Genomic DNA, 14,369 nt, shown 5'->3' with positions numbered 1-14,369 from the left:
TTTGTGTTGTTGGTAACATTTATAAATTGTTCGCAAATAAAAAATACTTTCCTAATTATATATTTTATGACCTCTTTTATGAAGGGATAATATTCCATGAATTTTTTTCCAATACCTTGACCTTTGCGCCTGCGTCGAGGCATTTAAGCAAATCCTTTGTAATATAACTATTTGTGTTGTTGGTAACAGTTATAAATGGTTCGCAAATAAAATATACTTTCCTAATTATATTTTTATGATCATTTTTTATGACATTTGCGCCTGCGTTGATGCATTTTAGCAATCCTTTACACCAGCACCTATGTTTATTGTAGGTAACCAACTTGACTAGGGGGTTATGGTACGGTTAGCAATGGGTGGTTTGCTTAATGGGATTTAAATTATCGGTGACAAATTTATAAGTGAAATTCACAGACATTTTTGGACAAAGGATACAATTGGTCATTTAGGTGTGGGTATACACATTTGTTACGGTGATAGAAAATGGGATAATCATAGTTTTTTTTTGTTTTTTATTGTATTACGCCGGAGCGATTTATATTACTTTCCCAAGTATAGTTAGTTTTAAATCGTTTTTTGACATTCATATATTTTCTTCTTTCTAGACATTTTATTATAGCTAATAACTATAATTATGGGATGTAAGGCTAGCTATCGTAGTTAAGATTACATTTATTATACCTACATATTTTATTTTAACAATATACTAGTTGAAGTGGATGATATTATTATATATTCTTAATATCTGTAATTATGAATCAAAATTGTTTATCAAAGCAGCTTCTACACAGCTTTTAGACAACTTGTGAACAATTTATTTCTTAATTAGTTTTACAATCACAGGATACATCTTCCCCCAACATAATCGGACATGTTCCTCTAAGATTTTTATATCAATCTTGAGCTATTTTGGCTTTGCATTCTTTCTTACGTACATAGCAAGCACATTGAAAATCAGAGTGTAAGTTTTTACTTCACATCGAAAGTCGTCTAGTGATCAAGAATTTTTGATCATTCTTAACAAAAGACTATAAAAGCTCGTAGACGTTAATTACAACTAATAACCAGCTAATAATAATAATTAGTAAACATCAAGTACACAGATACTAAACATATATAAACCAGATACTAAACAGCTAGTAAACAACTTGTATACATCTACTAAACAACTTGTATACATCTATTAAACATATAGAAATTAGATACTAAACAACTTGTATACATCTACTAAATAGATAGTAACCAGCTAATCAGTATTGAAATTAAAGAGTTTATTAAACTTATTCAGAATCTTAGACAATGATGCCTTACTCATACAAATAGTGTACAAATAGAATAGAATTAGAAAACTAGAACTAGAAAAATAGTTGACAACAAAAAACGATATTACCAGGTCCCAACACCTCTATCATAAACTTGAATCAGAAATTAAATTGAAAGACGCTCCTATGCTAGCTAATGATGCTTTCGAAGTATGTTACAATATTATTATGGGATGGAACAAATGAATGCTTTAAAATTAATTCAACATCTGAGAAAGATTACATTGTGAGAACTATTTTACATCTACCTATGGGAACCAAGCGAAAATCTGCGTTTGGAACGAAGATTAATAACCTACATGTTTCTACAGAGGGATGGAGTAAGAAAATGAATTATATACAAATATACATAAAATATAATTAATTAATAATACAATAATAAAATATATAAAAAAATATTGAATGATCCTACAAATTTTGTATCTGACTGTAATTAAAACTCCAGGTACAAATGAAGGGGAAGTATTTTATTCAATGTCCTTGGGTCTTGGGCATGTGACTTTGATGGCTAACACATTTTAGAAACTTTAACTTGTGTACTTTGATAGTTCTTAATAAGAGACTATAGCGACTCATAATACTTGTTAACATTTAGTTACCATCTAAAACCAAGTACTTTACAGATACTATACAGATAGTAACCATCCAAAATCAAGTACTGTACAGGTACTATACAAAAAGTAACCATCCAAAAACAAGACTAAAAAGAAAGTAACTATCAAAATACTGCTAGGTAACAACCAAATACAACGAGTCCAACGTGTCAAGTCTATGTCGGTATGAACCCTAAAAAATTGTATATCTCTGGATAATCTTCAAAGTCAATACCTATTAAATTCTGGATGGAGCAGTGGAGACGAAATTTCTACGGGACCCCACTTTAACTTTTCTGTACCATTAAAAAATTTGTTGGGATTGGCTGAGGATTATAAAAAAGTTTTGTTAAATTGTAAACACGAACTAGTGTTGATGCTAACTAAGAATCTTGGTGAATCTTGAACAAACCAGAAATGAACAAACTTTTAAGTTGGAAATGACGAATATAACATGGAAAATTCTCCCATGTAACTCCGAGCGATTTTGCAAAAATTAAGATGTACGATATTATTAAAAGTTGTGTAAACCTACCAATCGCATTCCAGAGTTGGGATTTATATGTTAACCCCAAATTGGGGTATGGGAGTCAACACAGCTAAAATGTGAAATTGTCGGCTAACCGCGAAAAACCAAGATTTGCCATAATTGGATTTACACTAAATGGAGAACTTATCACAAATAACTTATCAAACTTGAGAGTGCACTTGAATTCTGAGCCATATCCATAATAATCTGAATGTTGATTTAGTAAGAACTAGTATGCTTACCTATATGAAATGTATACAAGATTTCAATCTAGTTACTATAATCGTGAATCACAACCATTTTTGGCCCCAAATGAATTTAAATTGAAGACCTCTATTATTGTGGTTGATTCATATCAAAATGAATCAGTAAAAATTGGTCCTATTGATGTGAGAATTTCAATAAAACTAAAGACACCAAGTCATGAAAATACCCAAGCTTACTGTCTCCTCATACAAGACCGTTTAGTTGAATATAACCCACTAAACGGACTAGTACAACGAGTTGTTTAACATTAGAAAAATGTTGAAAGATACTGCTTTGATTGATGTTCAAGATTTCTTTGATAATTATAACAATTTTATTCTAAAGGAAATTGGAATTGTATTTGAAAAAAATCCAAACTTGAATAATAGTTTTTTAATAGAATCACCATATGATTTTACTTTGCTAAATACAAAATCTCGAAAGACTGCCATTTGGTTAACCAAAACACATTACAAAATTTTTTGGAACGATGGAGAAAATAGTTTTCCACAAACTCGAAACTATCTAAGGACAATTACAAGCGGAAAACAAATTATTTGTAAAGGTGTGGAAAAGAAACGATTTCTACAGACGTTTTTTGGGAGTCGTCAGCTCATTAATGTCGAGGAAATGGGCTGTCCGTCATTAAACAGGTTTAAAGGAAACCGGTTTCCCTATTGTGAAAAACACCTTAAGGGCGGGGTTTGTGCTCTTAACAATGCATACATTATTTTGACAATTTTTAAAAGTAGCTTCAAAACAATAAAATAATTTGTATACATTATTTTAAAGTTGAGACTAGATGTGTAAAGATGTGCAAGAAAACAAAATTAACCATTTTGTAATCCAGAAATGACGTCGGAAACGTACGCCTGCTTCTTCTATGCGAATCGCCGGAATCAAAGCAGAAAATTAATTTCTATATATAACAAAAATGTTCGCAATACCATTTTTATACATTATTTTAAAGTGGAGACTAGATGTGTAAAGATGTGCAAGAAAACAAAATTAACCAAATTAAGTTTCATGAGGAAATTGACCAATTTATTGAACAATTTAAAGGAGAGATAATTGGTCAGCATTTTCAATACCTTCTAAACACAAAAACTATGTTCATGAATCGAGGTGGACATGACCTCAAAACCACGAATTATGGTGATCACTACATTTTGTAATCCAGAAATGACGTCGGAAACGTGCGCCTGCTTCTTCTATGCAAATCGCCGGAATCAAAGCAGATAATTAATTTCTATATGTGAACAGCGCCTAATATAGTATATACCAAACCTTCAATATTAGTGTAGAATAAGTCCTTTTTTGATAATGTTACCAGACTCTACAAATGTAAAGCAGTCGAGACAGAGTCGTACTCAAGAGCAGAAGGTGCGCAGAACACTTATAGTTATAATTTCTATATGTAACCTTATATCCAACACAACTATCCTAAAATAAACATACACCACTCGAAAAGCTACCCTTCTCATATATATAACAAAAATGTTCGCAATACCATTTTTATACATTATTTTAAAGTTGAGACTAGATGTGTAAAGATGTGCAAGAAAACAAAATTAACCAATTTAAGTTTCATGAGGAAATTGACCAATTTATTGAACAATTTAAAGGAGAGATAATTGGTCAGCATTTTCAATACCTTCTAAACACAAAAGCTATGTTCATGAATCGAGGTGGACATGACCTCAAAACTACGAATTATTGTGAATACTTTACATTTTGTAATCCAGAAATGACGTCGGAAACGTGCGCCTGCTTCTTCTATGTAAATCGCCGGAATCAAAACAGAAAATTAATTTAAAAATGTTCGCAATACCAAAATAAATGAATAAATGTATTATTATGGTACAAAATAAACTTCTGACATTTTATTTCGAGTTAAAATTACAGGTACGGAGAATGGAAACTATTTCCTTGACTGAGATATGTCGGCTACTTGCGAGTTGTTGCGCGGTCGTGATTTCAACCCCTATTATGGGAACGTATAAGAGCTAGCACTCATCCGTGAGGTCGTTGTCGTGAGGCTCATGATTTTGTCAAGGGGCATGCCCCTTCAGACTTGTGCATGTGTCCCTTTTATTCCGGTCAGGTAATAGACAGGTGCGCATGTTCGGGTAGCTCTTGCTTGAATCCCTTTTATGATATGCTTATGACCCTTTTGTAGAAAGGAGAAATCTTGAAAAAATTTACCAGTTAAACATTCTGGGGCAAAAAAAAAAATGTCTGTTTGAAAATATTCTACATCTGAGAACCATTAACTTGTGGGATTTATTTTATTGGGGTTCTTTTGATTTCTAAACTAGTTTTACAATCATAGGAAACGTTATTCCCCAACATGATCGGACATGTCCCTCTAAGGCGACCAGCCGTACCAAGGGTACGTGATCACACCTTTCCCCAACATGATCGGATATGTTCCTCTAAGATAACAACCTTTGGATACTATGGTTGTGCGACCTTTTTCACGTGCACCTTTCTCACCTGACTATTAATTGCACATAATGAGGGGAAGGATACATGATCAATATTGTCACATGGGGATGTGGGGGCGATGGGGGCAATTAAGTATACTCTTTATGGACATGATCGTGGCATTTTAATGACTTCAGAGCCCATTAAAATCAGTTAATTTATTGAACTATGCTAATTGTCCTAGAACCCGCATATGTTAATGAGGGGGGAGGGGGGCCGGGGGCCATTAATATGCTAATTGTCCCAGAACCCGTCTTTCCCTACTACTAAGATATTTAAATGATTCTTCACATTCTTCAGTCCATTTAAATTTGACATTTTTCTTGAACAGTCTTGTTGAATGACGTGAGACTCTTTTGGAACAACCGATAAATACTAAATGCTCAATGTACAGAAATGTTGTGATGGTTGTTGACCGAAAAAAGCAAGTTGCATCATTCTCATAAATTAATTGTGGGCTACTTTTAGACCATAGGGTAATCGCGTGAAGAGATATGAGCCAGAGCTACTAGAAAATTATGTTATATTTCTATATTTGTTATGTAGTTCTATTTGGTGGAATCCAGACATAAGGTCTAGGCACGAAAAAAAGTATAATAGTATTTCTTCTATTCTAGGTAATGGATATTTATCTGCTATAAGTTTTTTTTTATTTGCCGGTTATCCACTACTAGACTCCATTTTTTCTCTTTTGAATTTGGGAGTGATTTCTTAGGGTCTAAGGTAAATGGGCTATTATATTCAGATATAGATGGCTCGACTATACCATCTCTTATTAATTTTTCGACCTGTCTATTTATTTCTGGTTTTTCTGTTTTTGCGTTTCTATAGTTTTTGATGTATACTGAAGTTTTATCTGCTAGTCTTAATTTTTGCTTATGAAAATTGTTGCTTGAAATTGCTTCTGATTCTATGCCAAATATGTCACTGTATTTGGTACATAATTCAGTAAGTTCTGTTTTAACATTATCTGGGAATTTTAGTTTCTTTAAGATTTCACTTGTTTCACTTGTACTTAACGATTTAATTTTGTAATTACCTACTGATTCGAATTTAATAAATGGATTTAGGATTACTAAGTATAACAGGATTGCTACGTAGTAGTTTGTATGTATGTATGTGTTGTTGTATTCCTTCTAGATCATTCTTGTACGTTCTAAGAATAAGTTGTTGTTATTGTACGATGCCGCTCACTGTTCTCTCTCTCTCATCCCTCCCACACTCTCCCAATGATTCGGGGGTTGATGCGGATCGTGAGCTAAGAGCGAGGGCAGTTGAACGCCGACCGTGATCCTGAACAGACAAAATTATAAAATAAAAGTGAAGACTAGAAGTACATATATTTGTGTTGGTGTTTAACTTCGGGGGAATATATTATACCCCTACAAAATCAGAAGAGTGCCGATCACGAGCCAATTAATTAAAACGTTAATACAAAAGAAAATCAAAATGGATTTAAACAACGTGTCGATTGAACAATTAAAAAGGTTGTTGAGTGTATTGAAATTATCAACAACCGGAACAAAGAGACAATTGATCTTGCGATTAAATAATATACCGAAGGAAATTCGTGGACAGTTTGAAGAAATGGCGAGACAAAAAGGAGACAAAGACGGCGAAAATAGTAAAGGCGAAGACAGCGGCGACGAGAATTTCGAAGACGACGGCGAAACTATCCAGAAAGAAGGCGACAACAAAAGTAACAGCAAAGGCAGAGACAAAAGTAACGGCAAAGACGGCGCCATCCAGAGTTACAACGAAGAAGACGGCGGCAAAAGTAACGGCAAAGACGGCGGCATCCAGAGTTACGACGAAGAAGACGGCAAAGATGGTGAAAGGAATGACGAAGTTGCTGGCAGCATTCTCAGAATTAGAGACAAACGGAACGAAAACTATACAGAAGACGACATGCACAACCAGGCTGGAGAGAATTCTAGGAACGCAAAAGCAGCGAACGTAAAGTGAAAAACGGCAACGTTGCGGTGGTGGAAAATTTTAACGAGAGCATCGACGTCTCATTGAGTATGGCAACACAGGCGTTGAGCGAGTTTGCTGGCGAGTCGTGTGCCTGCAAATGGACTCCTCAAATGCATAATATCTCGAAAATTTATGGAGTAGGTGGAAAATTCGAGAAAATGCTAATGGTGAGCAAAATTAAAGGAAAAGCTTATAAGTGGCTGCACGCAAATTCAGACCGCGTGTTGCTACCGTTGGATGACTTGACTGCAGAGCTGATTTCATCGAAGTTGGAGATAAGACGCAAATTCGAAGGTCGCAAATGGAAACAAAGCGAATCTTTTGGAAGTTATGTCGACGACAAGATAATGCTTGCTCAAGGCATTAATATTGATGCAGATGAAATGTTGAGCTGCATCATCGAAGGTATTCCCAATCAAGAGCTACGTAATCAGGCGCATATTCAATGCTTTGTGGATATTGGGCACATTAAGAGAGCGTTTGCGGATGTAAGCTTGCCAAAGTCATATAGAGTTGGCAGGAAGACGACATCAACGGATCCCAAGGACAGCAAGAAGACTCGCTGTTTCAATTGCAACGCCAAAGGGCATTGGACGTTCGAGTGCAGGAAGTCGAAGCGGGAAAAAGGATCGTGCTATGCGTGCGGTAAGAGGGGACATTTTGTTGCGAAATGCTTGAAGAATAAAAACAAGAACGAGGGCGAAAATAATTATGTAAGATATGTTGAAATTAATTTTGTAAACGAATCAAATACCAGGTTAATTGCAGAATGCCTCATAGATACAGGAATCCAAAGTACCCAAAGACATTTCAAAATCACCAGTTTTAAGTTTATATTACGGTTTAAACAAAAGTTACCTAAAAACGTATGGAAAAAAATTATGTTATGTTATGAAAAATTTATATAAAATACATTTTAATTTAGTTATTGTGGCAAACGAATCTATGAGTCATGATGTAATCCTGGGTCGAGATTTTATGGATGCTTGTAATTTAAATTTAAGCCTTGACATCTTGAAAATGGTTACGGTTGAGAATATTGAGAAACCTTCTGATGTTAATAATGTTAGTGATGAAAAGCAGATAGTTAGTGATGATGTCAGTGATGAAAAGCAGATAGTTAGTGATGATGTTAGTGATGAAAAGCAGATAGTTAGTGATGATGTTAGTGATGAAAAGCAGATAGTTAGTGATGATGTTAGTGATGAAAAGCAGATAGTTATTCATGATGCTAGTGATGAAAAGCAAATAGTTATGTTAGTTATAGTTATGTTAAAGATAAAAATAAAATGTTAGGTGATGAAATTAGCGACAGCAGGGAAACAATTAAACAAATGTTTAGTAAAATCAGAGACAAAGTAAAAGTTACGGAAGGAAATTATATTGATTGATTAAATTTAACGGATGAAAGTGTAGAGTACAAAGTTGGTGATCATGTGAATTATAATGTTAGGTGTCAATTTGTTAAGATGGTAGAAAGTTGTTATGTAAATAAAGAAATGCCAAAGGAACCAGAGGTTAGATGCGAAATGAAATTAAGATTGGAGGATTCAAAGCCATTTAGTTGTTCGCCCAGACGTTTAGCTTACACAGAAAAAAAAATTACAGGTGATATTAGATGAATACTTAAGTGAAGGAATTATAAGGCCAATTGAATCCGAGTATGCATCTCCAATAGTTTTAGTTAAAAAGAAGTCAGGCGACTTACGACTATGTGTGGATTATCGAAAGCTTAATAAGACAATGGTTAAAGATAATTATCCGTTACCTTTGATTGACGATTTATTAGAAACGTTGGTAAATAAAACCATATTTTCAAAGTTAGATTTAAAGCATGGTTACTTTCATGTGTTTGTGGATAGTGAATCGATAAAATACACCTCATTTATGACGCCATTAGGACAATTTGAGTTTATGCGGATGCCAATGGGGCTAAAGAATGCACCAGCGGTGTTTCAACGCTTTATCAATAAGATTTTTGCAGACATGATAAGCGAGGGTAAGGTAGTTATATACATGGACGATATCATGATTGCGAGTAGAGAAATGGTAGAATGGTAGATGTTCTTAGGGAAGTTTTTGATCGTTTAGCAAGGAACAAACTAGAATTGAGAATGGACAAGTGTGAGTTTCTACAAGCAAGGGTACAATACTTAGGATTTTTAGTAACTTACAAAGGAATACAGGCTAATGACAAAGAAATAGAAGCTGTTCGAGATTTTCCTGTTCCAGACAAAGTACACGGTGTTAGAAACTTTCTGGGTTTGTGTTCGTATTTTAGAAGGTTCATTAAAGATTTTTCGATGATCGCTAAACCTCTATATGAATTGTTAAAAAAGGATAAAGAAATTGTATTTGAAGAAAAGGAGTTGCAATGTTTTGAAATGCTTAAGAAAAAGTTGGTGGAAGCTCCAGTGTTAATATTATATTATTACAAGGACGAGGTCGAATTGCAAACAGACGCCAGTGCACAAGGCTTTGGGGCAGTTTTGCTGCAAAGAAAAGAGGATAAAAAGCTACATCCTATATTTTATTTTTCGAAAGAAACAACAAAAGACGAAGCAAAGTGTCATAGTTTTGAATTGGAAACGTTAGCAATAATTTACGCTCTTAGAAGATTTAGAATTTATGTACAGGGTAACATAGATGATCTAGAATAGTGACAGATTTTAACTCACTGACTTTAAATAGAATTGGGTTAAGCCCCCGTATTGCACGGTGGGCATTAGAATTATGATGAAATATGACTTTGAATTAGTTCATAAATCGGGAAAACTTATGCAACATGTTGACGCGTTAAGTAGAAATACAAACATAATGGTAGTAGAAACGAAGAGCTTTGAAGATAATTTAATTATTTGTCAAGCGAAAGATGAAAAATTAAAAGATGTTAGAAAAAAAGATAGAAAATGAGGAAGTTAAATGTTTGAGATGAGGAATGGAGTTATATACAGAAAGTCGAATAATGGAAAGTTGTTATTTTGTGTCCCAGAAGAAATGGAAGAAAAGATACTATACAAATATCACAATGAATTAGGTCATTTAGGTAGAGATAAAGTTATGGATGCTATTGTTGGGACGTATTGGTTTTCGAATATGAAAGAGAAAGTGGTTAGACATATTGAAAATTGTATAAGATGTGTAGCATATTCGCCAAAGACAGGGAAAGGGGAAGGACTGTTGCACAGTATACCAAAAGGAAATGTGCCATTCGAAATTATACATACTGATCACTATGGACCGGTTGATAATGGAAGGGCAAAGAAACATATCTTTGTGGTGATAGACGGATTTACTAAATATGTTAGGCTATATGCAACAAAAACGACGAACACAAAGGAAGTTATTATAGCATTGAAAGACTACTTTAGGTCTTACAGCAGACCAACTTGTATAGTTTCGGATAGGGGAAGCTGTTTTACGTCGGAAGATTTTGGAAAATATATGGAAGAATGTAATATTAAACATGTCAAAATTGCGACTGGGTCACCTCAAGCCAATGGGCAAGTAAAAGGATTTACCGAATTGTGAGGCCAATGCATTGGGACACAGTTGTGGAGGATGTTGAGTTTTCATTGAACAACACAAAGCAAAGAAGCATAGCACAAATGCCAAGTAAAATGTTGTTTGGAATCGAGCAGAAAGGAAAAGTTATTGATGAATTGAGACAAAAGTTAAAAGAATTAGGTAATGTAAGTGATGTTAGAGATTTAGACAAAATTGGAAAAGACGGTTCAGAAGCGCAAAGAAAATTACAAAAAGGCAACGAACAAAGATATAATGACAAAAGGACAAAGAGTTCGGAGTACAAAGTGGGAGACTATAATATGGTAAAAAATTTTGATAGCTCAGTAGGAGTCGCAAGAAAGCTGATACCTAAACACAAGGGTCCTTATGTTATAGATAAAGTTTTGATAATTTTGATAGATACTTGATAAAAGATGTTGAGGGTTTTCAATTATCGCGTTGCCCTTATCAAGATGTCTGGAGTAGCCAAAATATTAAGCATTGGATTGGAAAGCGAAAATGAAATGAAGTTGTAAATATATCTAAGAATTTGTAAATTTAAAACTAACTAAGATATATATAAGCTGAAATCAATTGTAAATTTACACAAGATCAGGGGATCTTAAAATGTCAGGACGGCCGCATTGTAGCAGGATTGCTACGTAGTAGTATGTATGTATGTGTTGTTGTATTCCTTCTGGATCATTATTGTACGTTCTAAGAATAAGTTGTTGTTGTTGTACGATGCCGCTCACTGTTCTCTATCTCTCTCATCGCTCTCACACTCTCCCAATGATTCGGGGGTTGATGCGGATCGTGAGCTAAGAGCGAGGGCAGTTGAACGCCGACCGTGATCCTGAACAGACGAAATTATAAAATAAAAGTAAAGACTAGAAGTACATATATTTGTGTTGGTGTTTAACTTCGGGGGAATATATTATACCCCTACATAAGTCACTACGTTTGGCACTCATCAAACACTACTCACTGCGTTTCTTGCTGTTGCTCGTGTTATTGCCGTTCCTGCCGTTGTTGCCGTTGCTTATTGGGCTAAGTCCAGGTACAGGTCCATTTGGAACAAAGTCGCGGTCGCCATGTACATAGTTTGATTACTTTTTTAAAGAGCCGTGTAGTTTGGTTATTAAGTCAGGAGCGACTGTTGTTATCGTTTCCGACACTATTCAAAATGTTCTTTTATGATTAGGCCTAGGCCGGCGCTGTCCTCTGGGGCAGCACTGCCTTTTGTATATAAGTCGTTTTATAGAAACGAATATCTATTGCTTATATGTAAGCGGTGAAAAAAGGCGCTGGTGAGAACGGAGCGTGTTGTCCGCATATATATCTTATGCAAACGGTCACTGAACGGGACACATGCTGACGCGACTTGTTGTAGCTGTTGCATTCTTGGCTGATCATATTTCGGTGCACTTGAATATGTCCTATGTTTAGGCCCCAAAGACTAAGTGTCTTTGGCTTAAAGTATTTATTTTTATTGGTATATAAGAAGTACTGGACATTATGCTGACCACAGAGAGCTCTTGATATGTGCATACCACAGTAACATTATTGCGCTGCGTACAAGGCTACGGAATCTAAATCTGAGATCCCGATTCTCTATCTTTGATAGTTTCCGAGATATCCGCGTTCATATATGGGGTCGGAAACGCTTCCTTCTGCCTGTTACATATTTTCCGAAAAATCTAGCTCTAACGCCCACAAGCCGCCCAAGACTGTGGTTCCTACAGATTTGATGCTAAAATAAAAACTTTAACTGAAATGTTTTTTTCTCATTAAAACCTATCGATTGACCCGATTGGCCACGGCCACTATAACGCCCACAAGGTGCGCACATACTTAAAAAAATCGTAAATATGAACGCGGATATCTCGGAAACTATTAAAAGGTAGAGAATTGGGATTTCAGATTTAGGTTTCGTAGCCTTGCACCCAGCGCAAGTTTGTTACGCGAATACCGCCCAAGCCTGTGGCGCCCACAATTTTTATTCTTCATAAGAAATTTTAATTGAATTGTATTAGTCTCGTCAATACCTATCGATGGATCAAAAAAAAGTTTGCCACTCCCACTCTAACGCGCATAACGCTTAAATCTGTCTACCGCCCACATAACCATATGTTGAGATCAGGGGTAGGAGGCGCATTTCAGTCTCGCATATCTTTATTTCCCTTGTGTCCCTTTATAATTAAGACTAGTTTTATTCATAATTTCAGTATATAGGATATGTGACCTACTTCGAATAACTCGCTAAGCTCCATAATTCTAAATCAGCAACTCTTATGTATATTGATTTATCATGCATAACTTCCGCGTGTTCTCTCTTCTTCTTTTATTTGTTGCTATTGGAGTCGAATGGGAGCGACCTTATCGATAGGTTAGGTCGATAGCTGCAGCAGCGGGATGAGTCTGGCGGGCGATCTGGCCATTTGAAGATTAATCCCGGTTCGCTCTGGGATTACTTTAAATGGACCCATGTATCCAATGACCCAATTTTGAGAGAGGCCATGTAATATGGCGGGGTGTATGAACGATGATCAGCAGATATCGAGATAGTCGCAGCCATACTGTCCAACCAGGCAGATGCAGCTAGCAGTGATACTATACATTTTTTTTTGTGCTTAAAATTAAATAGCAGCCGGGGTCCCAACACAAAGGGCCCCGGAATATTTATTTGGGAGTTCACTGATGTCTGCGCGACTTCGCCATACCTACCAGCCCGACTAGGCTGCCCAGCAACCGGTGTCCGTTCGACCCGTACCAACGACCAGCCTGAAAAGCCTTTCACAATCAACGCCGACGACATCAAACATTTCCCTGTGAGTCCGTTCCGGTGTACCGCGTCCACCTCATCTCGGGAAAAATTAAATACACGTGTACCTTGATTACATATATATATATATATTGATATTTACTTTCCTGTTTGTGAATTTATCCGGAGTTAGACCCGAGAGCCTTATTTGTCCTCGTTGTTTGCCTAAACTTAAAAAGGTCGCCAGCATTAGTTAAATGGTATAGCTTACAGTGCAGTAACGTACCTTTTTGGCCTGTCCCTTCTTTTCCCCTGGAGCTCCTCAGGATTAGGTGACCATACACACGCGCGCGTATTTTCCGTTGAGGGCCGCGTTTCCATGCGATCTCTACGCCTGTACCCTTTTCCAGCAAAACCTAATCCTCTGCTTCGACCGCGTAAACATTTGAGACGGCGGCCAGGTTTCGGTCTTAAAGGCTGAGGAAGGATAAATCTGTTAAGAGGACCATGTATATAAACGATTGTACTTACGGTATTTATTAAACCTTTGTAAAACCCACAATGTGTGAGTAAGCTTTCCCAGTGGGGGAGATGGAACCGCCGTAGTAGCGAGGAGGGGGCTCCTGCCGACAGAGAATGGGTGGTGCCCTGCAGCACCTCGAGGGCATCCATGGTTGGGTGGGAGCGCTTGGCTAGGTCATCAATAGCCACCAAATGAAGCCGATTTTCCCGTCAATACTTGCAGGTATTTACCTTTGTTTGCGTTTTTGTTCTTAGTGATGACCGATAGTTTGTTAATGTGAGACAGTGGAGTTATCGATATTTATGTTGCGAGCTGTGGCATTAGGGGAACTCTGCACTGAGAAAAGACTGAGCTAGCGGCACTGCCACCCAAAAAAAGCAGTTCGTAACATTTACAAGTGGCCTATTTATCTCGACCATGG

The 14,369-nt window shown here is 36.2% G+C and overlaps 1 long non-coding RNA gene across 7 annotated transcripts; it reads right to left on the bottom strand.

Annotated features, from left to right (window-relative positions):
- Positions 1 to 495: 495 nt before the first annotated feature.
- On the bottom strand, positions 496 to 14,369 carry LOC139354025 (uncharacterized). 7 transcript variants are annotated; one of them, XR_011605120.1, is made up of 5 exons: positions 13,957 to 14,369; positions 13,712 to 13,902; positions 13,389 to 13,650; positions 11,650 to 13,262; positions 496 to 11,517 (listed from the first exon to the last, which is right to left on the bottom strand). It is a non-coding gene; the product is annotated as an uncharacterized lncRNA (long non-coding RNA). The 7 variants fall into 7 exon arrangements; XR_011605123.1 differs by having other exon boundaries at positions 11,650 to 13,526; positions 13,589 to 13,655; positions 13,957 to 14,367; XR_011605124.1 differs by having other exon boundaries at positions 11,650 to 13,521; positions 13,589 to 13,655; positions 13,957 to 14,367.

Source organism: Drosophila suzukii, assembly GCF_043229965.1.
Source record: "Drosophila suzukii chromosome 2 unlocalized genomic scaffold, CBGP_Dsuzu_IsoJpt1.0 scf_2c, whole genome shotgun sequence".
Classification (NCBI taxonomy): Eukaryota; Metazoa; Arthropoda; class Insecta; order Diptera; family Drosophilidae; genus Drosophila; species Drosophila suzukii.
Note: the sequence above shows the minus strand (reverse complement) of the source record. Positions and strands in the feature narration are given on the sequence as shown.